Here is a 13,834-nt window from a genome sequence, read left to right as displayed (position 1 = left end):
TCCAGTGCATAGAGTAAAAGTTTCAATTGGAGGGTTGGGAAGCTTCAGATCAATGACTATTCCTAGTAGCCACCCTGCAGTGTCATCTTCCTCTACAACCTGTTACAGTCACTCTTCATTACCTACAACATTCAAATTTTTGCAAATATACAAAATAAATTCAATAAAATAAGATTCACACTGGTGAAGTGCTCTCATTGTTTCTTTTTGGACTTTAAGATTATTGTGGTCCTTATTGTATGGACCACTGCAAACAATTTTCTTGCATAATGTGTTATGCTAAAAACATTTATCTCCATAATAAATCATGAGGCATAATCAAACATTACGTGTTGGAAAAACCATTATTATCTGCAAATTCATCCTAATCTCAGTTGCAATATTGTCAGCATTTGCTTTCAGACTTTCTAGATGCCCAAAAAAATATTTAACACCTGATCTGGTGCCTTGTCATCGACTGTTTCATATTTGCAGTCCTGATAGGCAATGCGGAGTGAGTTGCAAGTATGTAGCCAGTTGATATGATTTAAACCTGAGATTTATAGTATGGTTTACTTTATTTTTGTATATTTGTATTTTGATTAAGCCTCTAGAAAACACATTTGATATAGAATTCAGTTAGACAAATCACATACACTACCATTCAAGAAGAAAAGGCTTTTCTTAGATTCCAAAAAAACCATATATAAAACACTTTAAAACATCATACAAATTGAGTTTTGCAATAAATTAAATAAGCTAGCAAACCTTAATAGTCCATCTAGTCCAAAAGTATTACTGTGTGAAGTTTCACAAATGTGACTTGTTCCTTTTAGCATATAACTATAAATATTTTATCAGGAAATCATTATAACGAGCAATCACACAAATCTACTTTCAAAATTTTGAGAGACAACTTCCTCTTGTAAAATTTTCAAAATAAAATTTGCAAGTAGCACCTGCATTTACATTTTCATTCACTTGAACCTTAATCAGGAATAGTGCATTTCTTTCTGCACATGTTCTAGACTCCTACATTGTAATGAAGAAAGTAGAAAATTTAATGAAATGGAGTCATAGATCATTGCAAGCATAAGAAAAAAAATCCCATTGTCAAGAACAATGCAATACTCAAATTTCAAACAAAAATGATCTATGATATATTTCAAATGGGCATTAGATTTGTTGAAACTGTCAAATTTGACGGGTGCTTCAGATTTAAAATTTCCAACCTACATATAATATACTTTGAAATATAATCCTTGATTACAACATATTTCCCAGGGTCTACCTTGGCTAGAATGTCCCAAAAGTTTTGATATTTGAACATAGGATTCATGCTTAATCCACTAAGGGATGGATGATGGTCTTAATTGACCATTAACCATTAACTCTCCAAACTTCAAATTACAACCTTCGTTGACACATTGATTTGCTTCTTGGTTATTATCCTTTAAAATGTCCTTGAAACTCATATTTGGGATATCTTTTGATACCCTCTTAATCGAATTAGGAGATTATCCATAACTTTGTCTCTAGGGGAGGATCCTTTGACAAAATACTGAATTATTAAAGGGAGTCACCCAAGACAATGAGAGAAGAGACCTTAAATTCTTTGGCAAGAGGAATGCCCTAAAGTAAACCATGGACTTCTGCCTCATTGTTTGTCATCTTTCTCAAGCCCCATGAATACTCTAAAACTTTGATTTATCTAGGGCCATAAAAGACCCCTCCCCCTCTTGCCAACCCTTATTCACTTAAATCTTATTATTAATAAAATCAATAACAATTTTAAAGTAATCTATATTATTATATGTAAATGTGTGCATAATTTATTTATTTATTTTATTTTTTTTGTAATTTATTGTTTACAATTAAATACGCCATTCATTACTCATTGTTTAAATTGAAATTTGATGATGATGATGATGATAATGATTAAGGTTCATTGAGACCAATATGTTCTATCAAGTAGAAAGTAAGAGATTAATTAAGACTCTTTAAAATTTTATTTCTATGATAAAAAGAAGGGAGAAAAGCGTTCCTATATCACTATAGGTTCGCTAACTTAACAAGTCAAGAAGTTTGGAAGTGTGGCAAAGGTTTTGGAAATGGGAACAAATGTGAGTAAGAGCTGGACAATCCAAGAGAAAATGTTTTTCAACTTCAACCCTCTTAGTGTTGCAAAGGTGATAGACTATGTCGTCCCAAGGTGTTTTGGGATTTAACCAATGCCCGGTTCCACTTCGAAGCTCATGAAAATTAGTTCTTATCTTTGCAATGTTTATTTTCTTCTTAGCACTGGTTAAGACAAAATGATAGTTTTGGTTAGCACTATTGTGGTTGATCACCTCATAATACCTTAGCTTCCTTTTCCCCTCTAACTCCTTATCATCCCACAACTTATCCTTAAATTTGGAAATAATAGTATTTTTAACATTATCCATATTATCCAAGACGATCTCCTCCTTTATCCCCCAATGGTTGAGCCAAGGTTGGGCATCCTTATGCCAACTTCGCTTGAGCAGGAGATGGGGTTTTGGCTAGAGTTAGAAGCAATTTTTGGGGAACCTTTGCTTCCATAAAATTTATTGTTTCAATAATTTAATGTATTTCTATAAATTTTAAAATTGCGTAGTCTAACTAATAGATGAAATGACCCTTTTTGGAGCATTTTTCCTGGTCAATTTTATTTGAAATTAAGTATAGATTTTAAAAATCAAAATTTAAGTTGTTTAATTAGCAAGGATTGAGTGCCTTAAGGGTTTTTCAGGGTGTTGAATCCATTTATGCTTTCAAAAGTGCATTTTAAACAACAAGAAATCACAATCTCGCTAGAAATTCTATTGTTGGATTTTAATCAAAAAACCATTTCGCCTATTAGTTTGACTATACCATTTAAATTATAATTTGATATTTTATTTAACATAACTTGTTTAAATAAAGATAGAATAAATTGTATTTATAATATAAGTAATAGTCCATTTATAAATTGTCCCAAGGGGGCAACTCAATTAGTGATCGAAGTAACATGAAATCTGTGAAAAATTAGAGATCCAAGGTTCAAATCCCTCGGTCGTGATTTGGTTTATGGAGAGGAGGGCACGTTGTAGAACCCCAGAGGTTTACTAGTAGTTATGTGTCAAGCAAGTCGTTGGGTTCCTCTGGGATACAAAAAATAGTCCTTTTACAAATCAGATGAGAAATTCTAAAACTTTCTTTAACCATTAAAACATAAAAAGACAAGTAATAGATTAATAATAATAAATTATTGGTTTATTCTACTTCCTTTCATGGTTTTTCCTTGTTATTTAGTACTCTATATGTGGGTTTCTATTTATTTCCTTTTGTATTCGGTGATTTTTTCTTGTGCTACATATATCTTTCCCGGAATTGCTAGAGTAACCTATTTTTTGGTGTTGTTAAAGGAGATTAAAGTCAAGTTTTGTGAGCAAGAAAATGCTCCAATGGGTTCCATGGCTCAAATTAAAAAAATTGTAAACTTTCATATGGTGCCAGTTATCTCTATGTACTCTTTGTAAACACTTTTTTATCAATGAAATCTTTTGTGCTAATTTAAATAAAGAAAAAACAAAGAGAAAAGTAAATAATTAATAAATTTAAGAATAAAAACTATTAAATAAAATTAAATAAAAAAAAAAAACTTAAAATATTATAATTTTTAAAAATATATTTTCAAATAAATTAATCTATTCTCTTAAACTTTTGAATTGAAAAAACAACATGAAATCCCTAAAATTAAAATCAACACTGGTAACTTTTATAATAAACAAGTGGGGTTGTTGAGCAACATGTCCCTGCTTTAGGGGGCAAGGGAATGTAGTTGTTCATAGTAAACATACCCAAGCAAAAGAAAATGGTAGATTGTTTCCAGTGCCTAGAGGAATAGTAGCAATTGGAGGGTTGGGAAGCTTCAGATCATTGACTATTCCTAGTAGCCACCCTGCAGTTCCATCTTCCCCTGAAACCTATTATAGTCACTCTTCATTACCTACAACATTCAGATCATTGAAAATATACAAAATAAATTCAATAAAATAGGATTCACACTAATGAAGTGCTCTCATTGTTTCTTTTTGGACTTTAATATTATTGTGGTCCTTATTGTATGGACCACTACAGACAACTTTCTTGCATAATGTGTTATACTAAAAACCTTTATCTCCATAATAAATCATGAGGCATAATCAAACATTACGGTGTTGGAACAACCACTATTATCCACAAATTCATCCTAATATCAGTTGCAATACTGTCACCATCAACTTTCAGACTTTCTAGATGCCCCAAAAAACTATTTAACACCTGATCTGATGCCTTGTCATCGACTCTTTCATATTTTCTCATTCAATATAAATTTTGTCCTCCAACCCTGAGAGGCAATGCATGGTGAGTTTTAGGTATGTAGCTAGTTGATATGATTTAAACCTAAGATTTTATAGTATGGTTTACTTAATTTTTGTAGACTTGTATTTTGATTAGGCCTCCAGAAAACACATTTGAAATAGAAAATAGTTAGACAAATCACATACATTTCCATTCAAGAAGAAAAGGCTTTTCTTATATGCCAAAAAAACCATATATAAACCACTTTAAAACATCATACAAATTGAGTTTTGCAACAAATTAAATAAGCTAGAAAACCTTAATAGTCCATCTAGTCCAAAAGTATTACTATAAGAAGTTTCACAAATGTGACTCATTCCTTTTAGCAAATAACTATAAAGATTTTATCAAGAAATCATTATAGCGAGCAAACCCACAAATCTACTTTCAAAGTTCTAGGAGACAATTGCCTCTTGTAAAATTTTCAAAATAAAATTTACAATTAGCACCTGCATTTACATTTTCATTCACTTGAACCTTAACGAGGAATAATGCATTTCTTTCTCCACATGCTTTGGACTCCTATATTGTAATGAAGAAAGTATAACTTTTATTGAAATGGAGTCATAGATCATTGCAAGCATAAGAGAAAGAGCCCAGTAGCAAGAACAATTCACTACTCAAATTTCAAACAAAAAGGATCTCTCTCACTCACTCACATAAACACACAGGTGATTGCATGTACATGATGTTCCAATGACAAATAAATTCCATGGTCCCAAACACCATAGCCAACCTCTTGAGAGATATTGTATATATAGATAAAATAGTATGTGAAATTGTGAATATGTACAATAAATCTTGAAGAGTTGATGCAATCAATGAAAAGGACCACAACCATAAATTATATGAACATCAAACATTGAGTTCTTAAAAGAAGCTAAGGTAGGAATCTTCCTGATAGAAAATATTTCATTGGAATAGTAGATAAGGCACAATATGTAGCAAAAATAATTCCTTTGGACAGGCATGTGAGCCAAATTGTGTAGGAATGGTATGTAGTTTCCAATGTCTTGTTCACATGAACTGCAACAAATAATCATGAAGCATCTTATTCCAACCATTTCATTTGAATGAGGAACATATCCACTTTGTTCTATATGCATTACCATCTTCTCCTTTTGTAGTTATTCAACTTGTCATTTTAGGTATCTCTTTTATGGAGCATTAAAGTATTCTTTAACCTTCTATATTTTTGAGTTGATGGATGGATTTGTATCATAGATAGTTGTGAAGGATCTTGTAACAAGAGATGTTATCACTCAATTTAGAGCCCATGAGAGTCCCATCTCTGCATTGTTCTTTGACCCTAGTGGCACATACATGACCAAGATAGTGTTTCCTGCAATCTCCTCAAGGTCTTCACGATCTTTCAAGGCAGTCTAGTAAGTAAAGGAGATGATTGTATCGCCAAGTGTGGAACAAAGGGAAAGAATTCCCTAGAATGTTAATTTCAATAAAATATAATAAAGGAACATTTGACACGATTTTCCTACAACCAAAGGTTGAGAAGAGTGAAACTTAAATCAAGGCCGATGAATATGACGCCACCATAATCAAGTTAGATTTGATTCAAATGCATGTGATCGAAAATATAGAGTGGCATAAGAAGACAAGAGATATGGTATCTAGAGACTTGCTCCACGCTACAACTAATATAGGAAAATGAAAATAAATGGAATAAAAAAAGTGGATATTAAACAAGCAAAACTTGGGAAATATAACTTCAAACTCTTTTGGGCCTATTAGCCATTCCAATGTTGTTCTATTGTTATTATGTCTTGTCAAGAAACGTAAAAGGAAAATCAATGAATGATGAAGATGCACATCGTAAGCCTATAGAAAATTCAAGATCAAAACCCATATGAAGCATAATGGTTGAAACAGGAATACTGGAGAGATGATTAGAGGAAATGAAAGAAAGAATTTTATTCAAAAATCCATATAAATGCATTGTAGAAAGAAAGAAACATGGGAAAAACAAAATAGCAAATGCAAAAGGAGTAGATAAGAAATAATGTACAAGGGCCAGAAAAATGAGTGCTTACATTAAGGTATGACACATAAATTGCTTTTGGCTTGCCAAAACCAAAATAAAACACCATTATTAGAAAGGAGGATACATGGTAAAAGAATGGATAAGAAGTAAAAAATGCAGAATTTGAAAGGGGCAACAAAGAAACTGAGGCTGTAAGGTTGTATCAACTAAAACTACATAAATTGCGTTGCATTGAAAACCAATATCAAAGAGAGCATTTACATTTTCATTCACTTGAACCTTAATGAGGAATAGTGCATTTCTCTCTCCACTTGCTCTGGACTCCTACATTGTAATGAAGAAAGTAGAACTTTTACTGAAATGAAGTCATAGATCATTGCAAGAATAAGAAAAAAAATCCCATAAACACACAGGTGACTGCATGTATATGATGTTCCAATAACCAATACATTCCATGGTCCCAAACACCATAGCTATTGTATATAGATAAAATAGTATGTGATATTGTGAATAGGTACAATAAAGCTTGAAGAGTTGATGCAATAAGCTAATTTTCATGAATAAAGGAAAATGACAACAACAATAAATTATAAGAACATCAAACATTAATTTTTTAAAAGAAGCTAAGGTAGGAATCTTGTAGAATTTTAAAGCTTGAGAAATGTGGGCATCTTTCTTCCATCTTTATTACATCTTTCATTTAAAAAACCAAAACTTGGGAAGTAGAAATTCAAACTCTTTTGGGCCTATTAGCCATTCCAATGCTCTTCTATTGCTATGATGTCTTATCAAGCAATGTATAAGGAAAATCAAAGAATGATGAAGACGCACATTGTAAGCCAATAGAAAAGTCAAGATCAAAACCCCTATGAAGCATAATGGTTGAACCAGGAATTTTGGAGGGACGATAATTTAGAGGAAATGAAAGAAAAAAGTTTTTTCAAAAATCCATATAAATTGCATTGTCAAAAGAAAGATACATGGAAAAGACAAAATAGCAAATGCATAAGGAGTAGATAAGAAGGAATGTACAAGGGCCAAAAAAATGAGTGCTTACATTTAGGTATGACGCAAAAATTGCATTTGGCTTGACAAAATAAAAATAAAACACCATTATTAAAAAGGAGGATACATGGTAAAATAATGGATAAGAAGTACAAAAGGTAGAATTTGCAAGGGCCAACAAAGAAACTGATAGCTTACCTTCATTGTAAATGGATCTTTGTTTGATATTCATTTCATTTGAAGGGATATAATTTTTATTTTATATGCAATAGTTTTTGATGGTATGAATATCAAGAACTAAGGAGACACAAAATTTCAATGGGTTTTTTGGTATTTTATATGTAAAATTCAACTAGATAGTTTTGTCTCATGGGTCTATCAATTAAGAAAGTCTCATGAGTCTACCAACCAAGAAACTATTTAAAAGACATTGTTGATAGGGCTACACATGACATAGTTACTTGGCTTGATGTAGATAACATAGGCAACAAAAAAGTCATGAACATATACCATGCAAGTGTTCCCATTTATTGACTCCCAGTGCTCAAAATCCATAATGGAGACATGAATTATAATTTTAGGCTAGAGGTTGAGTTCCCTTAGTTTCAAGAGTAAAAATGCATCAGTGTGAGAGAAAATTATCAGTGTTGTTTTCAATCAAAAAAATTACCATTGGATATGTTTTTCTATTGGAGAAGCCCTCCAAGGAAAGTTTAAGTCATCCCTAGGTCATCCTATTTCTAAATTTCATGATTTTAAATAGATTATAACACTTGTAGTGAGTAGATGAAATTCGTAACAAATGTTTTACTATTCACATGCTTTCCCTTCCAACACGTCATTTTATGCTATGTCATGTTACATTAACATGATATTTAGAACAAAGATATTTTGTTCCATCGATAATAGAGAGACCGCACTCAACAAATTTATCAAGGACAAGGTGCTTGCGGGTTCAGGTGGTGACTATGAGCAATCCATATGGTGGTGCATAGTGTTACGAGCATGTTGGTGGATCTCACTTTGGTAGAGCCATGGGAAAGGTTCTGTAATACTTTCTATATCTATGGAAATAATACATTGGTTGTAGGGGTGATTCATTACATTTAGTGTTTCCTATAGATAGACCACCCATAGTGTCTAACCATAGGTTCTACGTAGGAGGACCCCACAAAGACCAAACCCATATATGTAGTACCTGTAGAAGTGTGAACTGTAGTTCAAGCAATAGTATGTAAGGGATATGGGCTTTACATAGTTTTGCATGGAAATGTTGATACCTCGTTGGAAACAAATATCCTAATTACTAGATATTGTGTTCATGTACTAGCTACAACACTTTAGATTCTTAGATCAATTAAAAAGAAACACTGGGAAAGCAAGAGAATAGACTCAGTGCCCCTCAATTTTTGTTGGCTTCACTTGTGGAGATGACTTTGAAATTCTAGATTGGAAAAATAGAGCCATTAAGACTCATACCTAAACTAGAACTCATACCTCAGACTAGAGAGAAAAGAATAAGAATTGATATTGCCAACTAGTAAAAGAGATTACTAGTCAATTTGCCTTGAGCTCAAGCTAATTGACAATTGTAGCCTTCCTCTTGTATTCTTTTGTGCACTAGCTAATCCAAATCAATGGATATCGACAGAAAGTAACTATGTTATGTGGTTGAATGGGTGAAATTGTAGCCATAATGGCCATAGTATAGTACAACCCAGTAAGCAAGAAATGCCATAGAAGAAATCATTGCCTATGTTCCCTAATAATACAACCGCCAACGAGATTTCAGAATAGGTGACTTTTCAAGTATAATGCTATGTAAATGAAAATTAAAACAACTACTTAAATAATAGGAAACTCAATACTAGCATGAAAATTAGTTTTTAGTAACAACATAGCGATAGCAAAAGGATGAGTAACACGAGACCTACTTCTGACCTGTGCATATTGTCTCATTACATGTGTCATCTTCCAATTATTTCTAGAAAATAAAAATTGATTCTAATAACAAAGGACCAGTGACTATAATCCAGCCGAAGTGAATATGGTAATTATAACCATGAAGTGAGCAAATATGGATCTAATAAGAAATTAATTAGCCTTTCTGTTGACCCTTCTTTTGTTGCAGTGGAATGAGAAACATACTCGACTTCAGCTAACTCTACATCCACCAACTCGTACCCAATCCATATGCCCACAGAGTCGAGAGAACAAGTCATGCTTGACCTTTAGCTCCTACTTTTACATTTTTTCGTGGCCCTAGGAGCTACAAGCCATAACAAGTAGAAAATGAATATAAATAATGGATGGAGAGGACACACTCTACAAAGTACACATGCATTGAAATAACACTGTGAAACATACATTCTAGTTGACCGGGACATGATTTTAATCCATCAATACATGAATGACATTACAATTATTAGATGAAAAACATATTGATATTTGCAGATATTCTATAGATGTGCTTTCAACTACCCCAAAGGCACCACTAATCAACTCAAAATATGGGAAGGATAATCAATAAATTTTCTGGTGTTTTCAGTATCTAATATTTTTACTTCCACCTATGACTTTGACATAGGGTAATGTGGTTGTTCAATTCCAGCATAGGTTTTCTATCGACATTCAATAAATTTTGTTCTTAGGTTTAGCTGTCTTGTTGCTTAAGTTGTGTTGCCCATTATGATGGTTTTTTGCAGGGGTTGTATTAGTAGTTGTTGCTGACTTAATAATTTTGGCTTCCTCCATGTTTAGATTAATAGGAGGTAAGGGCCGTAATAATATCACCAAAAAAATAGCAATATGACGATCTCCCGAACTACAAGTGCAACTATGTTTTCTTACCAAATTGCAGAAGTTAAAAAAAAATACAGAAATTGTGCCATTGAATGCACAAGCCCTCTAGTCCATTAGGTCAAGATCACATGGGACCTTAAACAGAGCAAAACAAGAAAATCAAAAAATCAAAACGAAGAAGAAGAACAAAATAATGCTCAGAGTCTAGAAATCTGTAAATTAGGCTAACAAAAAAGTATGACCCAAATATTAAAGATATTAATAGAATTTTAAATATATTAATACAAGATATTACTATGCCATTTATTTTTTTTAAGAAATAAAATTAAAAAACACCTAGGTCTTTATCGAATGAAACATCCGTGGCAGCTATTCCTCATGCATGCATACGCATGCTCTTGGATAATAATTTGGATAGTTCGACGAGGTCTCAAGGATACCCGATGAGCCATCCATAGTCACCTTGTTAGGCACTAGTGTTGAACGTGGAAAGTGGAAGTATAAAGAATAGGCGTGGTTTCATCTCAAACGTGCCATGTTTAATACCTGAGAATCATAATTCAAAGGCCTCATTTTATAAGAAAAAATTGTGTTTTAAAATGTGTTACCCTACTGGAATTACAGATGGAATGGTTTTTTCTTAAGTTCCATTCATAAGACCATCTCGCTCTGAATTTCATAGGCTACTTCAAAACTGGAAGGGATACTGGTCCAGATGCTAATAACTCCCTTGCTATTAGCTCTTGAAATGGAAGGAACACTAGTGATAGTTCCACCATTGGAAATGAAACATGCAGGGATTTTGGCAAAAAGTAAATAGATCTATTATGATCACAACGCCATCTACCTAATTAAGCAATATGTTAATTCTTAGCCCACAACGAAAGAATAAGTGGGAGAGGCAGGGGCATATCTTGATTTAGATCCAAATTGAGTTCTTGTTCTAGATGTAGATTCATCCATGGACACGGTAGCGAAGGGAGCGGTGAAGAAAGCAGATTCAATTGACTAAGAAAAGGCATTAGCCAAGATTTAAGTAGCACTCGGTCAGGTGGGTTAGTATAGTTCCTTTTTGTACAATGTAACTCCTATAATTTTTCTCTTTTTTTCTATCATTCATCCTGTTTCTCATCAGAAGAATTTGGGCATAAAAAGCATTCAAAGCAAGATTATAATGAAACTAATTTGGAAAGGCGTTGAATTCTTCCTTATCAATTACATTGACAATAAATCAACTAAGAGTGTGGAATTCATGCCTTTTTTTTCTGGACAGAGGAATTTGGGTAGTCTAGGCAGTGCTGAGTGTATTGGCATTGGATATTACTTTCCTAGCGAGTCGGGACCAGTAAAGGCCTTATGTCGGTGCCCTTCCTATTCCTTCCATTGCTCTTAGTTAGTACTGAACCTGCAAACACACACTTTTTCTTCTCTGATACAATGGGACGGTCCATAATAAGACACGAACCCATTGGAACCGATAACTTGCAACATAATTTAGAGATCCTATGTATCTTCTAGGATCTAGGGTGGATTACATATTTTGAATGACTACAGGGGTTCAATACCACAATCGCATTGCAATTTGCTCGATCATTTAGAGTGTCATCTTTTATGGTAAGGGGATTGAGGATTCACGTTTTGGAGGACAACATTGAAAGGGTTACAAGATTACAAAGACTTGGGGAAATATGGTTTAAAATATGTATTATGGTCAACAATGAGCACTTGGATTTCCTAGTTGGTGATAAAATCTTTGTAAACACAAACAAAGGAGTTAAGCGTTCGTCATTGAGGCAACCCTAGTCAATTGTAACTTACGTAAATAATGGTGAGAAAATAGGCTTGAATAAAAGGAGAGAACCCTTTGCATCAAGAAGCTAGACATAGCTACACTTGTTAGCCCTAAACCTATAGCCCAACTCATAGGCTTAGGGATAAGAATTCCTTTTCGTTCCAGCCAATTAACTTCACAAATCACCACAAACTAGCATTACCCGTTTGTTGCAAGGTGGAGGCCAGAAGCAGTAGAATAAAGTGTACAGGTTGAAGTTGTAGAATATGAGCAAGGTATAAAGACCTCTGCTCGCCACTTGTATTCTCATGCTGGCCACCTGTGATCCAGAGATCAAAAATAGGCTCAAAAATGAAAGTTGTCGGAATCTACCGAAACTAGCGCCATATCGTAGTGTTCATTGTCATAATTCCAACGCCACTTGAATCACCTCAATCCGACGTTGTATGAGAGAGTTATGATGTTTTGAAGGTTTTTCCCAATAACTAAAAAGTCAACTTGCAGGGTTGACTGGGCTACTGACTAGGCAGGTCATACGGTGACATCAGCAGTTGATTAGGAAAGCACAGTAGGCAGTATGAGCCAATCCTATGAAGCCATGTGGCAATACGTACTGGTTGAGGTGTTGCATTTTTATTGGTTGTTGGGATTTGCAGTGGACCAATGATAAGGTGCCACATGGCCCAATTAGAGGGTGCCACATGGCGCTCGGTGGTTGGATAAATCTTTTATAGGTTAGATGATTGGCCTCGGTAGGGTTCGACCCCTCAAACTCATCGCAACAAACAACAAGTCTTATGGCCACTCCACTTCATTGAACCTTGTTATATATACGTTGTTCGTGCTATTTGAATTTTAGTGGTCGGTACGTTGGGGGAAGGGGCGGGGCACATGGCCCCAACCCCGGATCATATGACATGGCTGTGACCATCGATGGAGGCTCAACATTAAGGGATGGAGGTTAACACCTGGCCCTGGTCTTATCACAACCCACGTGACCATGCAAAGGAGCCACAATAGAGGGTGTGGGAAGATAAGCCTTATCCCCCAGTTCTCGGTGGCAGTTGTGACCACAAGCGAGGGCTAAGAAAGTAAGGGTGAGTGGTTAGCCTTGAGTATATTGTGCCACGAGACTAGAACCTACCGAAGCGGGAGCTAAGCCGGAGGGGGTAGGCTGTTAGCCCCGACGCTTGAGTCTTATGGCTTTTAATGTGACCCAATTCTGGTGCTAAGGATTATTGATACTTTTAACTAGGTGACAGTTTGCACCTTTTCAACAGGAATCCCACTGATGCCAAGCAGAATTCACTCAGTGGCTAGAAAAAATGTGGAATTTGTTGCCCGGATAGCCAATTTTTCCATTTTGTAGGACAATTAGTAGAAAAAACTTTGAGGAGACATAACTTGGTGTATTTTCAGTCTTTTGGAGCTCAAGAAGAGCCTAGATAGGGGTTTTTAAGCGTTTTAAACTCAATGGAAGAACCATATTTATGATTTGAGCATTGTATGATGGAATTTTTGCAGAGTTAAGTCCTTTAGCGCTAGAGACAGAGAGAGTTTTGATGCCAAATGGAGTAATATTTGAGCATGGAAAAAGCCAAGATGGAGGTTTTCGAGCCTTCCAGTTACATTTGCAGTAGCTATTACTTCATTAGAGCATCTATTTTCATTTTTTTCTTAGTGTGCTTATGGGAAAATCCCTTTTCAACACTTCATTGTGAAGTAGTTGTATGTTTATGCTTTTTTATTTCAGGTGGAGTACAAGGACCCATTGTGAGAGAGCCCTTTTTCTATTGAAATAATCATGACTTTTCGTAGGGATTCATATTTTTGCGTGATAATTCTTTGTA

The sequence above is a fragment of the Pinus tabuliformis genome, chromosome 7 (assembly GCF_031772625.1).
Source record: "Pinus tabuliformis cultivar Carrire ecotype Pingquan chromosome 7, CPIR1, whole genome shotgun sequence".
NCBI classification, from domain to species: domain Eukaryota; kingdom Viridiplantae; phylum Streptophyta; class Pinopsida; order Pinales; family Pinaceae; genus Pinus; species Pinus tabuliformis.
The sequence above is the reverse complement of the archived record's forward strand: the minus strand, read 5'-3'. Positions refer to the sequence as shown.